The sequence below is a fragment of the Oncorhynchus kisutch genome, linkage group LG7 (assembly GCF_002021735.2).
Source record: "Oncorhynchus kisutch isolate 150728-3 linkage group LG7, Okis_V2, whole genome shotgun sequence".
Lineage (NCBI taxonomy): Eukaryota > Metazoa > Chordata > Actinopteri > Salmoniformes > Salmonidae > Oncorhynchus > Oncorhynchus kisutch.
This window is the reverse complement of record NC_034180.2, coordinates 23,564,104-23,585,855: the sequence shown is the minus strand read 5'-3', so window position 1 is coordinate 23,585,855 and position 21,752 is coordinate 23,564,104. Positions and strand designations below refer to the sequence as shown.

The 21,752-nt window shown below is 43.4% G+C and overlaps 1 protein-coding gene across 4 annotated transcripts in view; it reads left to right on the top strand.

Annotated features, from left to right (window-relative positions):
- The window catches only part of LOC109894814 (neuronal PAS domain-containing protein 3), a 382,790-nt gene that overhangs the window by 80,294 nt on the left and 280,744 nt on the right, over positions 1-21,752 (top strand). The gene's annotated exons all lie outside the window — the stretch shown is intronic.

The window sequence follows — 21,752 nt, the reverse complement described above, 5'->3', positions numbered from 1 at the left end:
CGGCAGGATTACTGTCGGCCTGAATAAAGGGGATTTATGTAACGCTTTGAGAAAAAAACACTTCTTAATAGGTCATTACAGTCTGTGTTTATGATTAGCCTACTCTCAGGCCTAGACCCATTTATGTGCTGTCTCACACACGCACTCACGCACACACACACACACACACACACACACACACACACACACACACACACACACACACACACACACACACACACACACACACACACACACACACACACACACACACACACACACACACACAGGCAGTATACTGAGGGTCCAGATGAATACTGCCCACCTCGGCCTTTACTTTCTTCAGCTCCTCACTTTCTCTATCTGGCTATTGAGAGTAGTGGTTCAACTCAGCACTAGCAATATGGCGTCTTAGCCAGGCTAAGTAGTGGCCAAATTCCAGCTGAGATGAAGAGGAACACTGTGTGTGTGTGTTGCTTTAAAGTTGTGTATACTATGCGGTATGTAGCTAGGTTTAGATGGGTTTTTCTATGCTGATGAAGCTAGGCCCCATTCTGCCACCATGATTAGTTTAAACGGTGCCTGAACGTACGGGCCGGACAGCGTGTGTGTGTTGTAAGCGGTTTGCAGCACAGGGTGAAATTGAGATAAATGGCTGTGGGTGAGAAGGATGGCCACTTCTTCCCCGAGCAGGGCCGAGCAGGGCTGTAGCGGCCCAGGTTCCCCCAGCACACCTGTCTCTTCTCGTTTACCAAGCGCTCTGAGGTGAGCTAGCAGTCCGCTCCACTTGCCCCTGATCCCCGTCTCAGTAACCCCAGCCCCCACCCCTTTACTCCTTATGTGCTGCTTTACACACACACACACACACACACACACACACACACACACACACACACACACACACACACACACACACACACACACACACACACACACACAAACACCCCTTGCCGCTAGATAACAGCACACAAGGATTGAGCTGTATACCTTGATGAGGTGTGGGAAGATCAGGGTGAGTCTCTCACTGTCTGTGTCTCAGTACACATCACCATTAATACACTACTATACAGTTAGGGCTGAGGAACATCCATGTTAGCCCGTAGCCTAGGAGTAGATGTTGCTGTATATGAGATGGTAGAGATGGAGCTGTCTAGTTTATTCTATTAATGGTGCATAAATGAAGCATTTATAGGTACAGTATGCAGTTATTCATTATTACATCCCATTCAGAATGGTCCTTGGTCTCCAATTTTCTGTTTGCCTGTTTTCACCTGACAGACAAGGGCCCACAGTATGATATAACCGGCTACCTCTTCCTCCGTCGTGTTTTAACGCCATGTCTGTCCTAACCCCAGCTCTAGAAACCAACCTTCTGTTGTGTAAGAACCAAGTGAAGCTACCGATTAGAGTAGGAGAAAGAGCAAGACAGGCCTGCAGACTGGAGTTTTATATACCGTGTGGCAGGTGGCCTGCTTTGCCTAAGGAATCTCTTTAGGGCATGACAAGCTCTGAAAACACATAAATCCTTCCTCCTCCCCTCCCCTCTTCCTCCCCTCTTCCTCTCCCTCTCTCTTATCTCACATTGCCATTGCCATGGGGATTTTTTATGCATGCAGCTGCAAAACTTCCATACTCCAGGTATAAAACTCGAACATAGCAGCTGTTCCTTTACCCCCAAAGCAAATATAAAAGGAGTCTTGAAAACCAAGTCTGAAATAGCTTTCTAGGTGGGAGAGTGGAAGTGGAACTTTAGCCAGAGCATGTCAGGAACCAAGCTGTGTGTGTCTGTTTGTGTGTGTTTAAGTGGTGCCGTTTAGACACTTGTCTTTTGTTGGGGGGGGGGGGGGGGGATTAGGGTGAGAGGTCATAGGACAAGGTCAGAACATCCTGATCTGTCAGTCTGCCTGTCTGTCTCATGCCAGGTGGGCTGATGCTCCAGACAGATACCACAAGTCAGCCAAGGAGCTAGTGAGTGAGGGATGGCCGAAATGAGAGAGTGATAGTGAGATTAAAGGAGAGAAAGGAGATTGAGTGTTAACAGGAGTCACTAATGTGGGTGCGGATTATGTTAGGGACCCAAGAAGGCAGTGGCTCTCTTAAAACACTCCAGTCTTAAACATACTCTTCTCAGTATGAGCATGCTTCTTTATAGCTTCTTTATAGCTGAAAATACAAATGCAGAAGGAATTGTCATCAAACTGAATAAGTTGTCAATTAATTTAAATGCTTGTATATAGTATACAATATGTATTGTATGAATGTTAATATCACTTTATAAAATAGATATAACACGCCACTAAACAGCTCTTGTACAGCATACATTTCAAGACCAATTACAAAGAATGACCCGACAAAACATCATTATAGGTTTATGATATGTAGCTTCGTCACATCCTTAAAGGCCCGGTGCAGTCAAAAACAACAACAAAATATGTGTTTTATATATATTTCCACGCTATAAGGTTGGAATAATAATGTGAAATTGTGAAAATTATGATAATGCCCTTTAAGTGTAAGCTGGAGTTTTGGCTTTACATAGTGACATCACCATGCAGTAAATGAGTTAATAGTCCAATAAGAAAGAGGCTTCCAAACTTTTAAAATGTTCAGTTTTTCCCTTTGCCTAGTAGCTATTTTGGTTTCATTTGGACCTTTTTAACTGAAAACCATCACAGTAAGGTACTTAATTGCTACCCAGAAATGATTTGATATTGAGATGAAAACGGCTGCATTGGACCTTTAAGTGTGTGTCTCAGCATGCTCAGGTTGGCCCTCTTGGCAGCCATTGAAGCAGCAGGAGTAGAAAGCTATATGACACATTGGCAAGGGTAGTCAGGGAGGCTCAAGGCAGGGTGTTCAACCATGTTTGTATTGATTTGGGATGACTATATTATGTTAGCTGTGTGTGTGTTGCCTCCCAAGTTCACCTTTCTACCTCCAAGTGTTTGGGATGTGTTTCTCTCCTTCCTCTTCCTCTATATTCCAGAGTGGTGGTATGAGCGTGCTCTCCCTGTCTGATGCCTTGTGAACATTGCATGAGCTTGCTCCTGGTATATGGTAGCTACTACTGTATGACTTTGTTGCAACTTTCTCCCTTTGATGTTCTTTTTTTTCCCTCCTTCTTTTCTGACCTACTTTTCCCTCAGATTGTAAAACTATATGGATTCTTTTACTGTTTTTTAGATGCCTACCATTCAATTATTTAAACTGCTTTCTTTTCATTTTTTTTCTCTCCCTTCATCCACCTGTTTCTTTCTTTGTCTGCTGCCTGTCTTTTAATAATGTATTGTATAGATTTCCTGAAGTTGTAGTCTGAGGTACTTCTGAAGAGACCTGGGTTCAAATAGTATCCGTTTTCTTTCGAATCATTTTTTTGCTGTTTACTTGAGTCTGTCTGGAGTGCACAGGTGAGAGGCGTTGCACTTTCTGGGATTATTCTATTGGTTCTATTGCACCAGGCAAGTCCAATCAAGTATAGTTGAAGTGTTCAAAATAAAACCACATTTTCTTACTTATAACTGCTGTGTCCACCTGTTGTAATGGTGATTATTTTACTAAGATATTTAATACAATCAACTGACTGATTTATGATGGGTTTGATTTTCACCTACTCTAAGTGTACCTACAGTACTCCACTTCAAGATAATTCTGTTGCCTCAGGCCATTTCCACTAAGCTACACTCTGCTCCGCCCCACAGGAGCCTGTTATAGGCACACAAAGTACTGAATATAAACAAGTTTTATATTCAATTACGTCTAGACCAGTGAATAAATGACTTAAATAATTAAACATATTTGTTAGGAAAAATGGTATATATTCAATTTAGGAAGACAAAAATATTTCAATGAAAAAGATACTTGGGTCTAAATTCCGTCATGCTAGTTAAAAGTCTACCTACTGTAGTATAGCCCTGTTGCTATACCATTCCTTTACTCTCTGTGCAGGAGAAGAGGATTAAGGCAGAATTTGTCATTTACAGGGGGGGGGGGTTGTTGAGAAAATTAAGATCAAAGTCAAATTAAGTTCATACAGGTGCATGTAATGTGTAATTTGTGAGCCCCGGAGCAATAACATTCTTTGAATGTGGCGTTGCGGCCGTCTTCAGATGTGGACTAGCTGTAATTACACAGCTGTTGCCGCGGTAGCGTGATTGACACATGTATTTGGCAGAAACCATGAGCTGCGTTTGGTAACATTTCAGACATAATTAATTGATTCATATGCCTGTAAGGTTTTTCTAAAGTATTAACGAGATAAGATTAAAAAGGCATAGAACCTTGCCTTGATGTTAGGCATCAGAGCTGGGTGTTATTAACTCACCAATGCAGTCATGAGGCTGGAGCTTTTGACCGTAGTGGGAAAGTTTCATTTGTTCATTTTTTAAAAACTTTTTTTTGTGTGGTTGAGAAACATACCTGTGTGAGAACTATTCAAAGGCTAGGTTGCTTGATATATGGGGTTCGTCATTCTGAAAAAGAGCAATGTTGGTACACACACACACACACACACACACACACACACACACACACACACACACACACACACACACACACACACACACACACACACACACACACACACACACCTGCACATCTATATCTATACTGTATTTTAATACATTCTATTTAATGTATTTTAATACATTTGCAAACATTTCTAAAAACCTGTTTTTGCTTTGTCATTATGGGGTATTGTGTGTAGATTGATGAGGATTTTTTTGTTTTTGAAATCATTTTAGAATAAGGCTGTAATGTAACAAAATGTAGAAAAGGGGAAGGGGTCTGAATACTTTCCGAACGCACTGTATGTGTTCTGGCAGCTCCTGACAGCTAGTCACCTTGCAGGTCGCTCCTGCTCATTGGTCCATGAATAAACATGTCTGCTAGTCCTGCATGGCGCTCTGTGAAACCCGGGCTGACTCTGGGTAATGGCCTCTCCAGCCTCCGAGACCAGCCAGGACCACTTCCTTTATCATGCAGAGCTTCACAGTGATATGGGTTGTGTCAGAACCACACCACTCTCTTACGGCTCTGGTCAAAAGAAGTGCACTATATAGGGAATATGACACCATTAGGGATGCAGCCGGAGAGGCTCTGCTTGCGATTATCCAAAGCAATCTAGGTTTATTAACGCTGCTTTGGTTAGACATCGAACACATCTAGCGTCTCTGCGTTTCTACGTTTTGCTCCATGTTCTCACTGCTTGGCGCTGTAAACGACAAACTTGTTTGAAAACATTCCGCTTTAATAGTCATTGTTGTCAAACAGTCACTGTTCAAGTACATAGCATGGCCTCAAGACACTGAGGAGATCCATTTTGACAGCTCTACACTGTAGTTGCATGATAATACACTTAGCATATCAAGTAGGACTAGATGTAATGTTATATGGTGAAAGAGGTCTCAATATAATCAATACACGGTCTTCTGAGGATGGGCGCTCATATTAAAATATGCAGAGAATTTCTAAGTGCGTCAGGTTTAGAGAGGGGAAGAAGGAAAGTGTCATCCCAACCATGACAGAATGATTTGATGTCTATGAAATGCAGAATGCAGCCAGCTATGTCAAAACATTATTTCCCATGCACTGGCTGTTTGCTTTGCTTTTGGCTTGACTGTTGGACTTGATGTAATTATATGTCAATCTCAGTAACCAAATCACTAGCTACATCTGATCTCGTGCATGGAAAGTGCAGAGGAGGAGGAGGGGCTAGTCAAATCAAAACAGAGGATGCAGCAGTGTTGACACAATTGGCAATTTTGTGTTATTGCAGGAATTGATGAAGCGTATCAATCTGGTGCATGCTGATGCAATGGATCCTCAAAAGTGTCGTCCTCCCTTCCTCCACATTCACCTTTACAGTACAGTTTCAGTTGATTTGGAACATCAACTTCTTGTTACCCAGTAAGCTTGGTGAGAACAGTTTCCACCCAACCCAGTCAACTCCAGTCTACCGATGTAATAGCTAGTACAGTACAGTAGTGATGGATTTGTACCACAATTACGGTGTAGCAGGAGAAAGCCACTCAAGGAGGGATCCGATGATGGTCAATCATTAGTTCACCTGGCTGTGATGAATGATGTGTTCTACTGTACAGTATTAGAAACAGATGACCTCAACTTCTTTACTTTCTTTCTTTCATGGCCTTAAAAACAGCTACTGAATGAAAACGAACAGGGGAAAAAACCTAGCCTATTGTCTCTCTGTGCTGTAGGCTACCTTCCATTTAACTGAGAGGAGAGGAGCTGAAAAGAGGGGGTAGGAGAGAAGAGGAAAGGAGGAGAGAGAAGAGGAAAGGAAAGACAAGGAGACTGGAGAAAAGGTGATGAGAAGAGTGGAGAGGAAAGATTTTAGGAGAGGAGAGGCCTGCATATACTAACGCAGTATACAGTAATTGAACATTACCTCAGGCTACACTAGCCCAGTAGTATCCAGTATCCAACGCGGTGAAGACATTAGTTACCCCTGTCTAGCAGGAAGCCAACATTCTGTCTGAGCTCCAATTAAAAGTTAGACATCAGCTTGTTACTATGATGATTAAAGTTACAGCAACTTCAGAGGAGTTTCAATTCCCAGTGCATTATCACTGTAAGGTGAATACATTCAGACCGCTTACAGGACCTGTGCCTTACAGGACTTTTCAGTCATGTTCATTATCATTAATAAAGCATTTTATAAGTGATCTAAAGCATTATCCATAGCGATCTCTGTGGCATTGACTTTTATTGGAATTTACTATTTAACCTTTTACTGCAGTGGGCTAAATCAGGGTCGCCCAACTTCAGTGCCCGACCTCACTAATGGTCTTGTGGCTGAATGGAAGCACGTCCCTGCAGCAATGTTCCAACATCTAGTGGAAAGCCTTCCCAGAAGAGTGGAGGCTGTTGTATCAGCAAAGGAGGGACCAACTCCATATTAATGCCCATGATTTTGGAGTGAGTTGTTCGAAGAGCAGGTGTCCACATACCTTTTTACAGAAAATATTATTCATGTAGGAATGTTATTTGAACAATAACAGGTATTTTGAGTTACATATTCATATGAACTCAGATCGACATGTTAGTAGCTCCGTTTAGAATAAGAAGGGAGCGAGGCGATTTATCTTGTTATTGATAATGTTGGCTTCCTAAGCTTGTATCGTCCTAGAATACAGTCATTTGTATATCAATACTATCATCAATCTCATAGGTATTTGTTAGGAGTGTTTTGTGAAGGGAGTGTAATGTATTGTCTGGTAGTAAATGTAAAAGTCAGCAGAGTAAGCTTGGTTGAAAGATTCAACTGTGAAAGCGTTTCTTAGATTGCTTCTGCTATCAGCTGAACTCTCTCACGGTGGAAGAGCGGCGCTATAGACATGGTGCATTTATAGGCCTTTACTTCCCAAGTGTCCACTCACACAATCACTATCGCTCATAGTCCCCCCCCCCAGGCAATTTCCCCTGTTACGGTTCCACTTTTTAGACGCTGCCGTTCTCTACGTCGGCCCAGAGCGAGATGAACTGTCTGAGTATGTTTAACTCTTCAGCCATGAACCTTTGAATGATGAAGTTTTATAGATAGTTTTAATGATCAGTCATAAACAGCGGAAGAGTTAGTTATATCATCCTGACTGCTTTTAACAGTAATTGAAAGCTAAATAGGCTGGTGTTAAGGGATACGATTTACGACCAAGGCCATGGTACCCTTTGAATATGAGAATTCTCTTTTTTTATTCATCGGAAGTTGTGACACACAAAAGACAGCGAAAACACTTTTATTCATTACAACATTTGTTGAGCAATTTTTTTTGCCACTCACATAGATGAAATTACTAAATGGTATGAAGTGGTATGTCCACATGCTACAGTGTCTGTGGGGGGGGGGGGGGGGGGGGGGGTCCCTGTGTCTCTATAAAGGCTACCTACTATCTGCATACTATCTCTGTATAGAGATCTCTGTATGTAGACATTCTGATCCACACCAGTCTCACCTGCCTCTGTCTGTCTCTCAGCCAACCCTGCACAGGCATGCCTGCTGCCTCTCACTCTAAACCTGTGTCTCTCCCAGCCAGCCTATCAACTCAAGTCCAAGCTATCAGATTAGAATGGTCCATTCCTCAGTCTCCATCCAGTCACTCTCTCTCCATGTATTTACACTCTGGCCGGCAGTTAGCAGGGATTGTTTTCACTTTCGCTGTTTCTCCCACACCTAAATATAGCGTTCATATTTACCACGGCCGCTTAATTTGACTTCTTAATCGTATTTGGACCCAACGGGCTCTAAACATGGAGCGGGCCACCTGTCTCACACATTAGAAGAGTTCCAGGGGACAGATGGGAAGATAAGAATGCTTGTCCTTGGATAAACACGCTCTAGAACTGACGGGCAACGGTACCGGGCAGAGACCGTTTCTGACCTGGCTAGCCAATCCATCACTTAGCATACATTACGCGTAAGTCCCAAATGTCACCCTATTCCCTATATAGTGCACTATTCCCTATATAGAGTACTCTGGTCAAAAGTAGTGCACGGGGTAGGGAATAGGGTGCCATTTGGGACGTCGAGAGGCCTATGTGATTGACTGTATGCATGACTTCTCTGGGCCATTAGTTGTTTTCTGAAGGTTGTTTTCTGATGATATTAGAAATGTCCTAAGGGCGATTCTACGGTAACAGAGTGATGCTGAGACCAAGATTTTTCACTTTAAAATATATCCCAAACAAAAACCAATGATTGCAAAGTTAAACAAACCATACAACTGTGTACACAAACACATACAACTCTATCTCCACTGTTCTTCAAGTAAATGTGTTTTTGTAAAGTTTTCAGTGGAAATTGATAAAATCAGTTGTATGGTTTGTTTAAATTTGTAGTCATTGGTTTTTGTTTGGGATACATTTTAAAGTGAAGTCTCAGCGTCACTCTGTTACCGTGGAAACACCCCTAATTAAGCTGTAACGTACAGTAGAGCGGTGAAGATCCCATGAAATAAGCAATATCACATTTACAACTTCATTAATAATTCCCACGCACACGGTTGTCCGATGTTGAAAGCTACTTGGTGTTCGCCAAAGCATAAGGAACCGTTATGTAAACGCTGGTGTCAGTTACTACCTCTGAGCTGAATCGTTGGGAGCTTAACAGTGACTGACAAGAAGCTCCCTTTTTCCACACCTCCCCACCTTCCCTTCATTCTTTCTCCTCCGCCTCATGATCTGCGGCTTTCTTAATTGTCCGTGATAGTCTTTAAAAATACAATGGCATAATTACTCTCTCCCGTGTCAGATTCAAAGTTCTCGTTAGAGCCTCCTAAAGTAACTTCCTTCAATGAAGCTGAGGAGATAAATGTACTGAACACCAGGCAGATACTGTGCCAGTCTTACAGTCATAGGCTATCATCATCTAATACACGGGATTATGTAAATAGGCATTTACATACAATATACATGTATATTAACAAACTCCTATACCCATCTCATTGTCCTCGTGCACTTTCATGTATTTCACTGTTCTTTGGTATGACTTAAGATGTAGTCTTAGGGTTGTAGAATTCTAGCCTTAGAATTGATACATTCTAGCATTCTACCCATAGAATTGATACTTTCTAGAATTCTAGCCTTAGAATTGATACATTCTAGCATTCTACCCATAGAATTGATACTTTCTAGAATTCTAGCCTTAGAATTGATACATTCTAGCATTCTACCCATAGAATTGATACTTTCTAGAATTCTATCCTTAGAATTGATACATTCTGGAATTCTAGCCTTAGAATTGATACTTTCTAGCATTCTAGCCTTAGAATTGATACATTCTAGCATTCTAGCCTTAGAATTGATACATTCTAGCATTCTACCCATAGAATTGATACTTTCTAGAATTCTATCCTTAGAATTGATACATTCTATCATTCTAGCCTTAGAATTGATACATTCTAGCATTCTAGCCTTAGAATTGATACATTCTAGCATTCTAGCCTTAGAATTGATAGATTCTAGAATTAATTGTAGTGTTAAAATGGATGAACATTTAAGTTCTGTAATGAATGACCTGTATTGGCTCTGGTGTTTGGCATCCTTCCCAGTACTTTCACCATGCCTGTGATTCCTGTCTGTGTGTCAGATCCAGTAGTCTTCCTTACTAATACAATACAGTCATGCTTGAAAAACAACAATGGGACTTTTTACAAATTATATACCGTTCTGTATCTAGCGATATATTTTATGGCTTGCAAAATAGTGATGATACAGTCAATATTATGAATAGGCCCTGAAAGTGTAGCTAGCGTTGGGACAATACGAATTCTGATCGGGAGTTTAGATAACTGACTTTCCATGGTCTTTTATCATTCCCCAAGCAGATCTGCTGTTGTCTTCCGTAATGTTTTATGAGCACATTATACAAATTACACTTGCAACAAACACCATAAATTACGTGTATCTCAGGCTCACAAACACACTGTAGCTTGGTGATGCACAGATAAATAACACAACAATGAGTGGAAGGATTTCATTGGTACAGGGTAGAGGTGGCATTTCACTACATAAACTATCTTGTACAGTCGTTTCTGCTTTCTAAAGTCCCTGCCTGTCTGTTTGTCTATGTTTGATATTCTTGGTACCCCTATGATCAGAATGGAGACATAAAGCAAAAATACTGCCAGAGTAATTTCACAAGCATGTGGGACAGACAGCCAGACCTCATCTCTGGGAAGATCTGGCATCAGACAACTTCAGTAGAGCGAGAGAGTTGTCTGGGGTGCATTTGTTAAGATGATAATTGTTTGTTTATCATCATGAGTCAGTAGTCTGTATATTGAGGCCTCAGTCTTTCAGAGAGAAGCCGATCTGTGATAAGATATCCCACTGGGCACAGACGTCAGTTCAACGTCTAGTTTTGATTTACGGTTGGTTGAGTTGTCAGCTAACGTAAATTCAACAGGAAAGCATCAACATATTTCACCATGTCATTAGATTTAGGTGAAATCAAATCCAGTGAGTATTCCACGACGATTCAAAGTCATCACATTTAATTTGGGGTTTGAAATGACGTGGAAGCAACGTTGATTCAACAAGTTTTTGCCCAGTGGGATTTGTCTTGTTGCTGAAGTGCTCCTCTTCTTCCCATTTCTTTCTACGTGTTCTTTCTTCTGTCTGGTCCTATCGTTTTTCTAAACAGTGATTATCATCAGAAGCACCACCACAGTCGAACTCAGAGCTTGTAGCGAATCAAGGCAACCCGACAGAGCCACCACACCACTGCATCATACATCAATTATTCAAACGCTATTGCTTTGTACAAGCAAGCTCTCTGGTGGAGATAGAGAGGAGAGAGGGATAGAGAGAGGGGGCTCTTCCTCTGCCTCTGCACAGCCAATTACTTCAAAATGTTTAGTTCATTTATTATTGAAGGCGTAAATCTTGTACAGGTTGTCGGCAGCTGACCCTGTGAGGAGTCTATTGTAACCTGCTTTGATCACACTCCGATAGGCTCCACTAGGCTGGCACGGAGCTGCCCTTCCAGCTGTGGCATCCAGCATCCATGTGCAGGGAGCCAGAGGAGGGGTAGGGAGGACTGCTGAGTGCTGGGAAGGCTCAGGGTAGCACCAGCCTCTCCACTTTAAGGACCCAAGTGGGTACTTATACTCAACAAAAATGTAAACGCAACATGCAACAATTTCAAAGATGTTAATGAGTTACAGTTCATGTAAGGAAATCAGTCAATTTAAATAAATGTATTAGGCCCTAATCTATGGATTTCACATGACTGGGAATATAGATATGCATCTGTTGGTCACAGACACCTTTAAGGAAAGTAGGGGCGTGGATCAGAAAAACTGTCAGAATCTAGTGTGACCAACATTTGCATCATGCAGCGCAACACATCTCCTTCGCATAGAGTTGATCAGGCTGTTGATTGTGGCCTGTGGAATGTTGTCCCACTCCTCTTCAATGGCTGTGTGAAGTTGATGGATATTGACGGGAACTGGAACACACTTTTATACACGTTGGTCCAGAGCATCCCAAACATGCTCAATGGGTGACATGTCTGGTGAGAATGCAGGCCATGAAAAAACTGGGACATTTAAGCTTCCAGGAATTGTGTACAGATCATTGCGACATGAGGCCGTGCATTATCATGCTGAAACATCAAGTGATGGTGGCGGATGAATGGCACGACAATGGGCCTCAGGATCTTGTTGTGGTATCTCTGTGCATTCAAATTGCGTTCGATAAAATGCAATTATGTTCGTTGTCCGTAGCTTGTGCCTGCTCATACCATAACCGCTCGCCCACATGACGCCATACACACTGTCTGCCATCTGCCCGGGACAGTTGAAACCGGGATTCATCTGTGAAGAGCACACTTCTGCAGTGTGCCAGTGACCATCGAAGGTGAGCATTTTCCAACTGAAGTCGGTAATGACTCCGAACTGCAGTCAGGTCAAGACCCTGGTGAGGACGACAAGAACGCACGCAGATGAGCTTCCCTGAGATGGTTTCTGACAGTTTGTGCAGAAATTCTTTGGTTGTACAAACCCACAGTTTCATCAGCTGTCCAGGTGACTGGTCTCAGACAATGCCACAGGTGAAGAAGCCGGATGTGGAGGTCCTGGGCAGGCTTGGTTACATGTGGTCTGCGGTTGTGAAGCCAGTTGGACGTACTGCCAAATTCTCTAAACGACGTTGGAGGTTCGGCTTATGGTAGAGAAATTAACATTCAATTCTCTGGTAACAGCTCTGGTGGACATTCCTGCAGTCAGCATGTCAGGACATTCCTGCAGTCAGCATGCCAATTGCACGCTCCCTCAAACTTGAGACATCTGTGGCATTGTGTTGTGACAGAACTGCACATTTTAGAGTGGCCTTTTATTGTCCCCTGCACAAGGTGCACCTGTGTAATGATCATGATTTTTAATCACCTTCTTGATATGCCACACGATACTTAGCAAAGGAGAAATTCTCAGAGATATAAACAGAGATGTAAACAAATGTGTGTAGCAAATTTGAGAGAAATACGCTTTTTGTGCATATGGAACATTTCTGGTTTCTTTTATTTCAGCTCATGAAACATGGGACCAACACTTTCCATGTTGCGTTTATATTTTTGTTCAGTGTAGTTTGTGAGGAACGCTAGCGATGCTGCTCTTGGTTCCCACCCCACCATCCCAACCCTACAGTAGGTCTCAGTGCAGGGTGGCCCTGATATGCTCACCATGCTGCTTGTTGTCAGGGCGATGGCTGCAGAGTGGCGGCGGGGCCTCACATGTGACTCTGGGTTCACCCCTGGCCTGTAGTGTACAGCGTGGAGATGTAATGTAATATCAGCTTGTACAGACTTGGCCTAGAGACACAGGAAGTGTAGCCTTGTAGACAATGACCTGTACAGCCTTAGTTTTAAGATGTTGGAGAAGTAGCCATACAGGAAAGCAGTTTGGACTGTGGAGAGATACGGCTAATAAAGTTCACAGCCCATGTTGAGGATACTGCAGAGAGAAGGGGACATTGTGATAGTGAGAGGATACTTACTCTATTGTACATACTGTATTAAAAATATGCTACTGTCATAGCTACAAGGCTACTTCCTTTTTATTCCTCTCTTATATTCAGTCTCCTTAATAAGTAAAGTAGCATCATAAATATTATATTGAACTTCAGAAGCGCGGGGACTCAGTCTGCCATATTAAAGCCTGTCTGAGTTATGGATTACATTTGCCTAAGTAATAACCTGAGTATATGTACTATGTCAAGTATCATTATTAAAAATGCACTCTTTGATTTAGTTTTCTAAAGACATTTACTGTTTGTTTGTGAGTGAGTTTACCCCTACTATACCTTTAAATCACAATAATGTTATCAGACCTGATTTTCACCGATTTTCACCGGAAAAAGCCCCCCAAAATTCATTAACAGCGATTTAGCGGTTCAATTGAATGCTGCTTTTCCTTTAAATGGGGTTTAGAGAGGCGCAGGGGGCTGTCACGGGAGAGATCTCGCTCTCTGTCTCCTCCGTTTTGGTTGGTGGCCAGTGAGGAGAGGAGTAAGCTGTCTCAAGGATACAGGGCCGGGATAGAGAGAGGGGGAGAGAGAAAAGAGAGAGAGGCTGGCTCAAGTAATTGTGTGGCTCCCAGGTGATGAGGGCTTTTATGCCATTAACAGTGTCTATCCCTGCTCACAGTGTGCCAAGTCTTTAACAAGGGACTGCTGCTAATTTCAGAGCTAATATTGAGCCGTTCCACCTCAGAGGCTTCAGCAGGTGCCTGGCCCAGACACAGACAGACAGGGGCGGATTGAGGAGTGGAGGAGAGGAGAGAAAATTACCATTGAACTATAGATTTTTTTTCTTCTTCTGATTGAAGCGAGCGATTACTGGGACAGATCAGGTTCAGGGGAAGGTAGAGGAGATGATGAGCGCTCGTCAAGGAGCCGTCGCCCCCTTCTGAGCCTCTGTCTCTCTCCCTCCCTCTCCCGCTCTCTCTCTCTCTCTCTGATTCTCTCTCTCTCTCTCTCTCTCTCTCTCTCTCTCTCTCTCTCTCTCTCTCTCTCTCCAACGCATCTCTTATCTGTCTCTTTATAGCTACCTGGCTCCCCTTGCACCGCCTTGGCTGGCTGGCTGGGAGACTCAATAAACCATTTTGGGAAGGGAAGTGGGGGAAATCTATGTGGCGGGCTGTTGAGAGCAGCTTTGAAGGGTTTTGATGTGGTTGGTTGGCTGGTGAGATACTGGAGAGTATAGATTGACGTCATACACAGACAGACAGCAGAATATATGAGGCGTTTTTGATTCATAAACACACGGATTTGTGAGATAGGCAATAATGTTACAGATTTCCCAAGCTTTATTATGACTTTTATCTCCTTGTTAGTTATTCATCTTCTGAAGCAAAAAGACCTCGTTACAGACACATTACAAATAGAATTGTGTTTTTGTTTTGTATGGGTGTTTGTGTTTCCATATAGTTTTGACCCCATGAGAAATGCGGAGAGCAGTACGGGAGGGTACGTTCAATCACCCTTGTTTCTAGGAAACCATAGACAGAGTTAATGTGGCCAAATATTTAGGAAGAGGTCATCATTTCATGGAGTCTGTGAATGAAGAAACCAGGTGGAAAAAGTGGTACGTTCGGTCCAAAACAACTGGCCAGGTCAAGTAAATGTTTTGTGTTCGAGGTTTCATGAGGCTTGTATCTAAACCAAAGATTGTTCTATACATCAGTTGGGGTCTCTATAAGCTTCAATATGAGGTCCTAAACCTAGCATGAAAGTGCATCCTTGTTTGGGCTAATATAGTCCAAATATTTGCCTTGGGGTAAGTTGAGCAAATGTACGTGTTTTCATCCCAGGTGTAATGCAAGGTATGTTGTTATTGTGATGAATGTTGCTGAGTAGCTCTTGTTCTCTGTCTTTGGACATCCCTCTCTTAGCATACGGTCCAAATGGCACCCTATTCCCTATATAGTGCACCACTTTTGAAAAGGGCCCAATGCCACAAAAGTAGTGCACTATATAGGGAGTAGGGTGCAATTTGAGATGCAGTCTTTTATTTAAAAAAAATGTACCCCCATTTTTGTGATATCCAATTGGTAGGTGCGATCTTGTTTCATTGCTGTAACTCCCTAACGGGCTCGGGAGAGGCGAAGGTCAACATGACCCGCCAAACCACGTTGCTTCTTAACACCTGCTCGCTTAACCCGGAAGCCAGGAAACGCTGTTCAATTAACGACGGTGTCAGCTTGCAGGTGCCCGGCCTGCCACAAGGAGTCACTAGAGCGCGATGAGCCATGGAAAGCCCCCGGCCAAACCCTCCCCTAACCGGGATGACACTGGGCCAATTGTGCACCGCCCTATAGGACTCACGGCCGGCTGTAACACAGCCTGGGATCGTACCCCAGGCTGTAGTGACACCTCAACACTGCGATGCAGTGCCACTCGGGAGTGAGATGCAGTCTTAGAGATAGAGATGAAAGAATGACCCTGCTAAATAAGAGAATGATCCATCATGCTCAAAAGAGTCAACTAGACTAACCCTGGCCTGCTGAACAGTGAAAAAACCTCTACTCTCCTCTACCCTGCTCTGCTCCCTCCCTCCTGTTCCCACAAAGAGGATTTAATAACTGTCTACTTGTTGTTATTAAAGAGACATTGCTTAGCTTAGCTTTGAATTTGTGATCAAGAAACTGTCTGTCAGCCAGACATACGGGAGCTGTTATATAGCTACATCCAAATCATTTTACCATTGATCATAACTTGATGTTGATATGGTGAATTAACTCAACATTACCCAGAATCCTTTAAATCTCCCACAATCCTCTCTTTCTTTCTCCACATGTTTCTGCATCCCAAGTGGCACCCTATTGCCTATATGGTGCACTACTTCTGAGCAGGGCGTTTAAGGCTCTGGTCTAAATTAGTACACTATAAAGGAACTAGGTTGCCATTTGGGATTTAAAAATTGGTGTGTCACACCTTTTAACAGGATTTCCATTAATGGAATGGTATGGCAGAAATGAAGAAGGCTGACTGAGGGTATTGTGTTGGCGCTGGGGCTTTCAGCCACTGCACTTGCCATGTAATCGCATTGCGTCAGGCTTACCTGTAGCTGGCCCGAATGGCTTTATTCACAGCTAACGGGATTTGCCTCGCCCGCTGTGGCGATGGATCCACTGAGCGGGCGGAGCCGCAGTCACTCTGTACTAAGCCTCTTGATGCCACATCACTGCAGACCAACCAGTTGGGCAAACAGAAGACACCACATCACTGCAGACTAACCAGGTGGGCAAACAGAAGACACCACATCACTGCAGACTAACCAGGTGGACAAACAGAAGACACCACATCACTGCAGACTAACCAGGTGGGCAAACAGAAGACACCAGATCACTGCAGACTAACCAGGTGGGCAAACAGAAGACACCAGATCACTGCAGACTAACCAGGTGGGCAAACAGAAGACACCACATCACTGCAGACTAACCAGGTGGACAAACAGAAGACACCAGATCACTGCAGACTAACCAGTTGGGCAAACAGAAGACACCACATCACTGCAGACTAACCAGGTGGACAAACAGAAGACACCAGATCACTGCAGACTAACCAGTTGGGCAAATAGAAGACACCACATCACTGCAGACTAACCAGTTGGGCAAACAGAAGACACCACATCACTGCAGACAGCCAAGAACCAGAAGACGACCTTCTGATACCAGCAACTCTCCTCACTCCCCACTGTTTTTCCCCATAAGCCCTGGGATTCAAACTGGCAAACCTTCGGTCACTGGCTCACCTCTCTAACCTCAGGGCTTTCCGAGTTTTGGCCATCAACCATTGTGGCTATCAAGATTTCATCATCCCTGCCCCTCACCACCACCATTACAGTGGCTCTCACCACACATCTGCTGCTAGTCATTATGGACATGTCTGGTTCCGGTGTGCAAGGCTGCAAGCCACATATGCCTCTGATTAGCGCTAGTAACATTTGTTTATTCCTATTTTATACAGTATGTAACAATCAGTTTCCCTGTACTGCAGACCAGTACCAGTTTTCCATGCTTGAGGTAAATGCAAACAACCATATCCGCAGCAAATTAAAGTCAGATATGAATTTAAAAACATTGCAATGCAAATTGAAACTAAAATGTATTGCTGGGCCCCCCAGTCCCACATCCAGGTTTGGATGAGTCCATCGTAAAAATAGAGAAGTTATTGCTTACGTTCCAAATGGCACCCTAATCCCTACATCGTGCACTAGTTTTGACCAGGGCCTCTAGGGAATAGGGTGCCATTTGGGACATACTCATTTTTCCACAGAGGAGAGAGAGAGAGAGTGCTGGGGGGCTTTAAATTAAAAGCATACAGGAGAGAGACTATTAATCAAGACAGCAGGTAATATCTGATTCTGGTTTCAGTCCCCAGACGCAATTCCTTTTTATTTTATGGACACGCTCCACTAGCATTTCATATTTGGTGTGTGTGTGTGTGTGTGTGTACCTATGTCTATGCTTGTGTGTGTGTGTGTGTGTGTGTGTGTGTGTGTTGTGTACATTGAAGCTGCCACCCTCCCTCTCCTTGTTCGTGGGTACATACAGGACAACTCTGTGGTGGGGGAGATTGGAGCGCACTGGGAAACAGGGTCCCTATCCTTCCCAAATGGCACCCTATTCCCTATATAGTGCACTACTTTTGACCAGGGTCCATAGAGCATAGGGTGCCATTTGGGATGCACCCACTAGCCCCAGTCTGTACAGGCAGACTGGTGACCTTGGCCATTGACAACTGTCTTCTCAGTCTGCCCTCTCTGTCTACAACCGGCGGGTCTCAAGCAGGCAGAACACAGGACAGCTCTACACCATAAGCACACACACGCTCGCTCACACACACACACACACACACCTGCACATTATACAACCACACCCGATGAGAGATTACACCATTGACTTAAAAGGTTGATATTCACACACTAAACCCCTGAGGGGGTTCTGTGAGTTGAAACTGTTCTGTGTTAAAACAGTACCACCTGTTACGTCTGTTACTGAGATGTTTTGCTTTTGTTGTGAGTGTGGTTTAATAACTTCATGTGCGTGTTTATACCACGGTCATAACAATTGAGTCGCTCTGCATAAATTAATCAATACGTTTGTACTTCATTCCTTGAGTGAATCTGATTTACTGCTTTTATGCACTCGGTTTTCTGTCTCTTTTCCTATGTTGGGGGATTGATTTTTGACTTGAAATGGAACCAATCCCTTGTCCAAACGGCTTGTTGCTAGTTGGGTTATTTCATGATGTGGCTGTGTGTGTTTAGCCGTATGCGGTAAGTTTAATCCAACAATAAGACGATTCCCACTGTAATGAAGATATGCAGGGAAGTGGGGTGCTGGAGCTATTAAGACTTTACACCCGGCTGCATAGCCACTGTTGATTTAGAATCAGAGTAGCTTTGCATAGCCTGAAAGAAAAGGTTATGTTATTTGGGCTTTGAATCAAAGAGCAAAAAAATGTCATGGCCAAAAATGATTTATTGTGGTGCATGTTTGGTTGTAGGAAGCAAGTTCAAATCTCATCTTCTCCTCCCATGCAAACGTGTGTGTGACTGCGTGTTTGCACGTATATCCGTTTGTGTATACCGCAGGGGGCTGGTGGCACCTTCATTTGGGGAGGACAGGCTCATAGTAATGGCTGGAACAGAATAAATTCAATGGTGTTATTGGTCAAGTGTTATTGGTCACATGCGCCGAATACAACAGGTGTAGACCTTACCGTGATATTCTTACCCGCGAGCCCACTCCCACCACTGCAGTTAGAAGAAAAAGACTGGAAATAGTTTCACTCCATTCCAGCCATTACTATGAGCCGTCCTCCCTTCAGCAGCCTCCTGTGGTCTATAGTACGTGTCTGGCCCATCCCTAATGATAGAATGTGAATTAAAGGATAAGGATAAGCAATCTGTCTCAGTATGAGGCCTTGTTTCCTCCATAAATACTGTCTCCTCCAGTGTCTATATTCATGTCCATTCTGCATCATCCTTCCAGAAACAGTGAAATAAGCTTCAGTCTTGCTGCTGTGAGCCTGATGGAGCAGCCAGGCGTCCGGATGACCACCCTGAGAAGAGCCATACAGACCCTGACCCTCTGAGCACACACGCACACACACACTGACCTTCTGAGCGCAAGGGAGAACAATGGTAGCTCTCCTCTCAGTGTTTCCCCTACCGCTGGTAATCACAGCAGCCTGGCAGGCCCACTCCTCCACCTAGCAGATTTCCTAGCCTCCGAGCTGTGGGTGGTGGGTTTTTCAGTACAAAGGGGGATTATTCTCATTCATTAACAGCAGGGTTTCATCCTGCATAATTTGCTGGCTATTATTTCTCCAAATGACCGCATCATTGTAGTTGAATCAATATGTAGCAAGATGGCTGATTAATGCCTTGGCCTGCCTCTCTCTCTTCTCTCTTCATAAGCCTCTCTCTCTGTCTCTCTCCTCATCTTTATGTTCCCTCCTTTGTGTTACAGCAGGTATTTCATTTAATGGTATCAATACCACAGCGAGAGGTAGAAAAACAACAACAACAGCAGCAACAACAACAACAGAAAGAATGAAAGCAGCAAAATGAAAACGAGTGCAGATTAATGTCCACCTTTTATTCTTTTTCTTTTTTAATTGCCTCTTAAGTATTCCAATTTACTCAATCAACAGGTTTTTATTTGTTCTTTCATTGAATATCCGGGTACTAATTTATGAGTGTTGGCCACAAAGCCTAACAATAATAGATGCAGTTGGTTCAATGTATGAGATGAGCTTCTACAGCCTTGGTGCTACAATGGTTGTTAGTGTGTCACTGTGTTGGTCCAGCAACAACCTTACTAGACCCACTGTGACAGAGGCCTGTTCAATAACATTCACAATTGCCTTTATATTTTAAACACTACTGTTTGAACTTCAAGTGCTGTATTATCATGCACCCGATACAGTTACTCCCTTTGTGCATTTAGCTATGAAACAGGCACCACACTTGCACACACAGATCACTCACACACACACACACACACACACACACACACACACACACACACATACACACACATACACACACACACATACACACATGAAAAGACACACACACACACAGACAGACAGCTCTGAGGACATCAATGTCACCTAAGACACAGAGCATAATGGCAACCTTAATAAGGACAATGGACATCCGTGGCAATAGGCCATCCCCTTCACAGACTGATAGGATAGTCTGATGTGCAGACAGACCTTAAATGGTATTAAAAGGGAGAAACAACCTTCCAATACAACGATGAACAGTTAGCGTTAGCCAAAGAGATAGAGAACACTGTTTAATGGAGTTAAAGGAAAATTCCACCCAAAAACGGTATTTGGTATATTGGTATTGGTTTCATTAGTCCATTGTTGATATAGTCCCAACATGTTTAGCATATCAGCAATCAGGTTTTCAAGATATATCACTTTCAAAATACAGAAATATAGCTGATATAATGTAATATATAATGGAAAACTCATATAATGGAAAACTCAACACCATATGAAACAAAATGCATCATACCGGCTGTATTTCTGTATTTTGAAAGTTATATAAACGTCCTCTCACTGTCAACTGCGTTTATTTTCAGCAAACTTAACATGTGTAAATATTTGTATGAACATAAGATTCAACAACTGAGACATAAAATGAACAAGTTCCACAGACATGTGACTAACAGAAATTGAATAACGTGTCCCTGAACAAAAGGGGGGTCAAAGTAACAGTCAGTATCTGGTGTGGCCACCAGCTGCATTAAGTACTGCAGTGCATCTCCTCCTCATGGACTGCACTATATTTGCCAGTCCTTGCTGTGAGATGTTACCCCACTCTTCCACCAAGGCACCTGCAAGTTCCCGGACGTTTCTGGGGGGATGGACCTAGCCCTCACCCTCCGATCCAACAGGTCCCAGACATGCTCAATGGGATTGAGATCCGGGCTCTTCGCTGGCCATGGCAGAAAACTGACATTCCTGTCTTGCAGGAAATCAATCACAGGACGAGCAGTATGGCTGGTGGCATTGTCATGCTGGAGGGTCATGTCAGGAAGGGTACCACATGAGGGAGGAGGATGTCTTCCCTGTCACGCACAGCGTTGAGATTGCATGCAATGACAACAATCTCAGTCCGATGATGCTGTGCCACACTGCCCCAGATCATGATGGACCTTCCAAATTGATCCTGCTCCAGAGTACAGGCCTCGGTGTAACGCTCATTCCTTCGACGATAAACGCAAATCCGACCA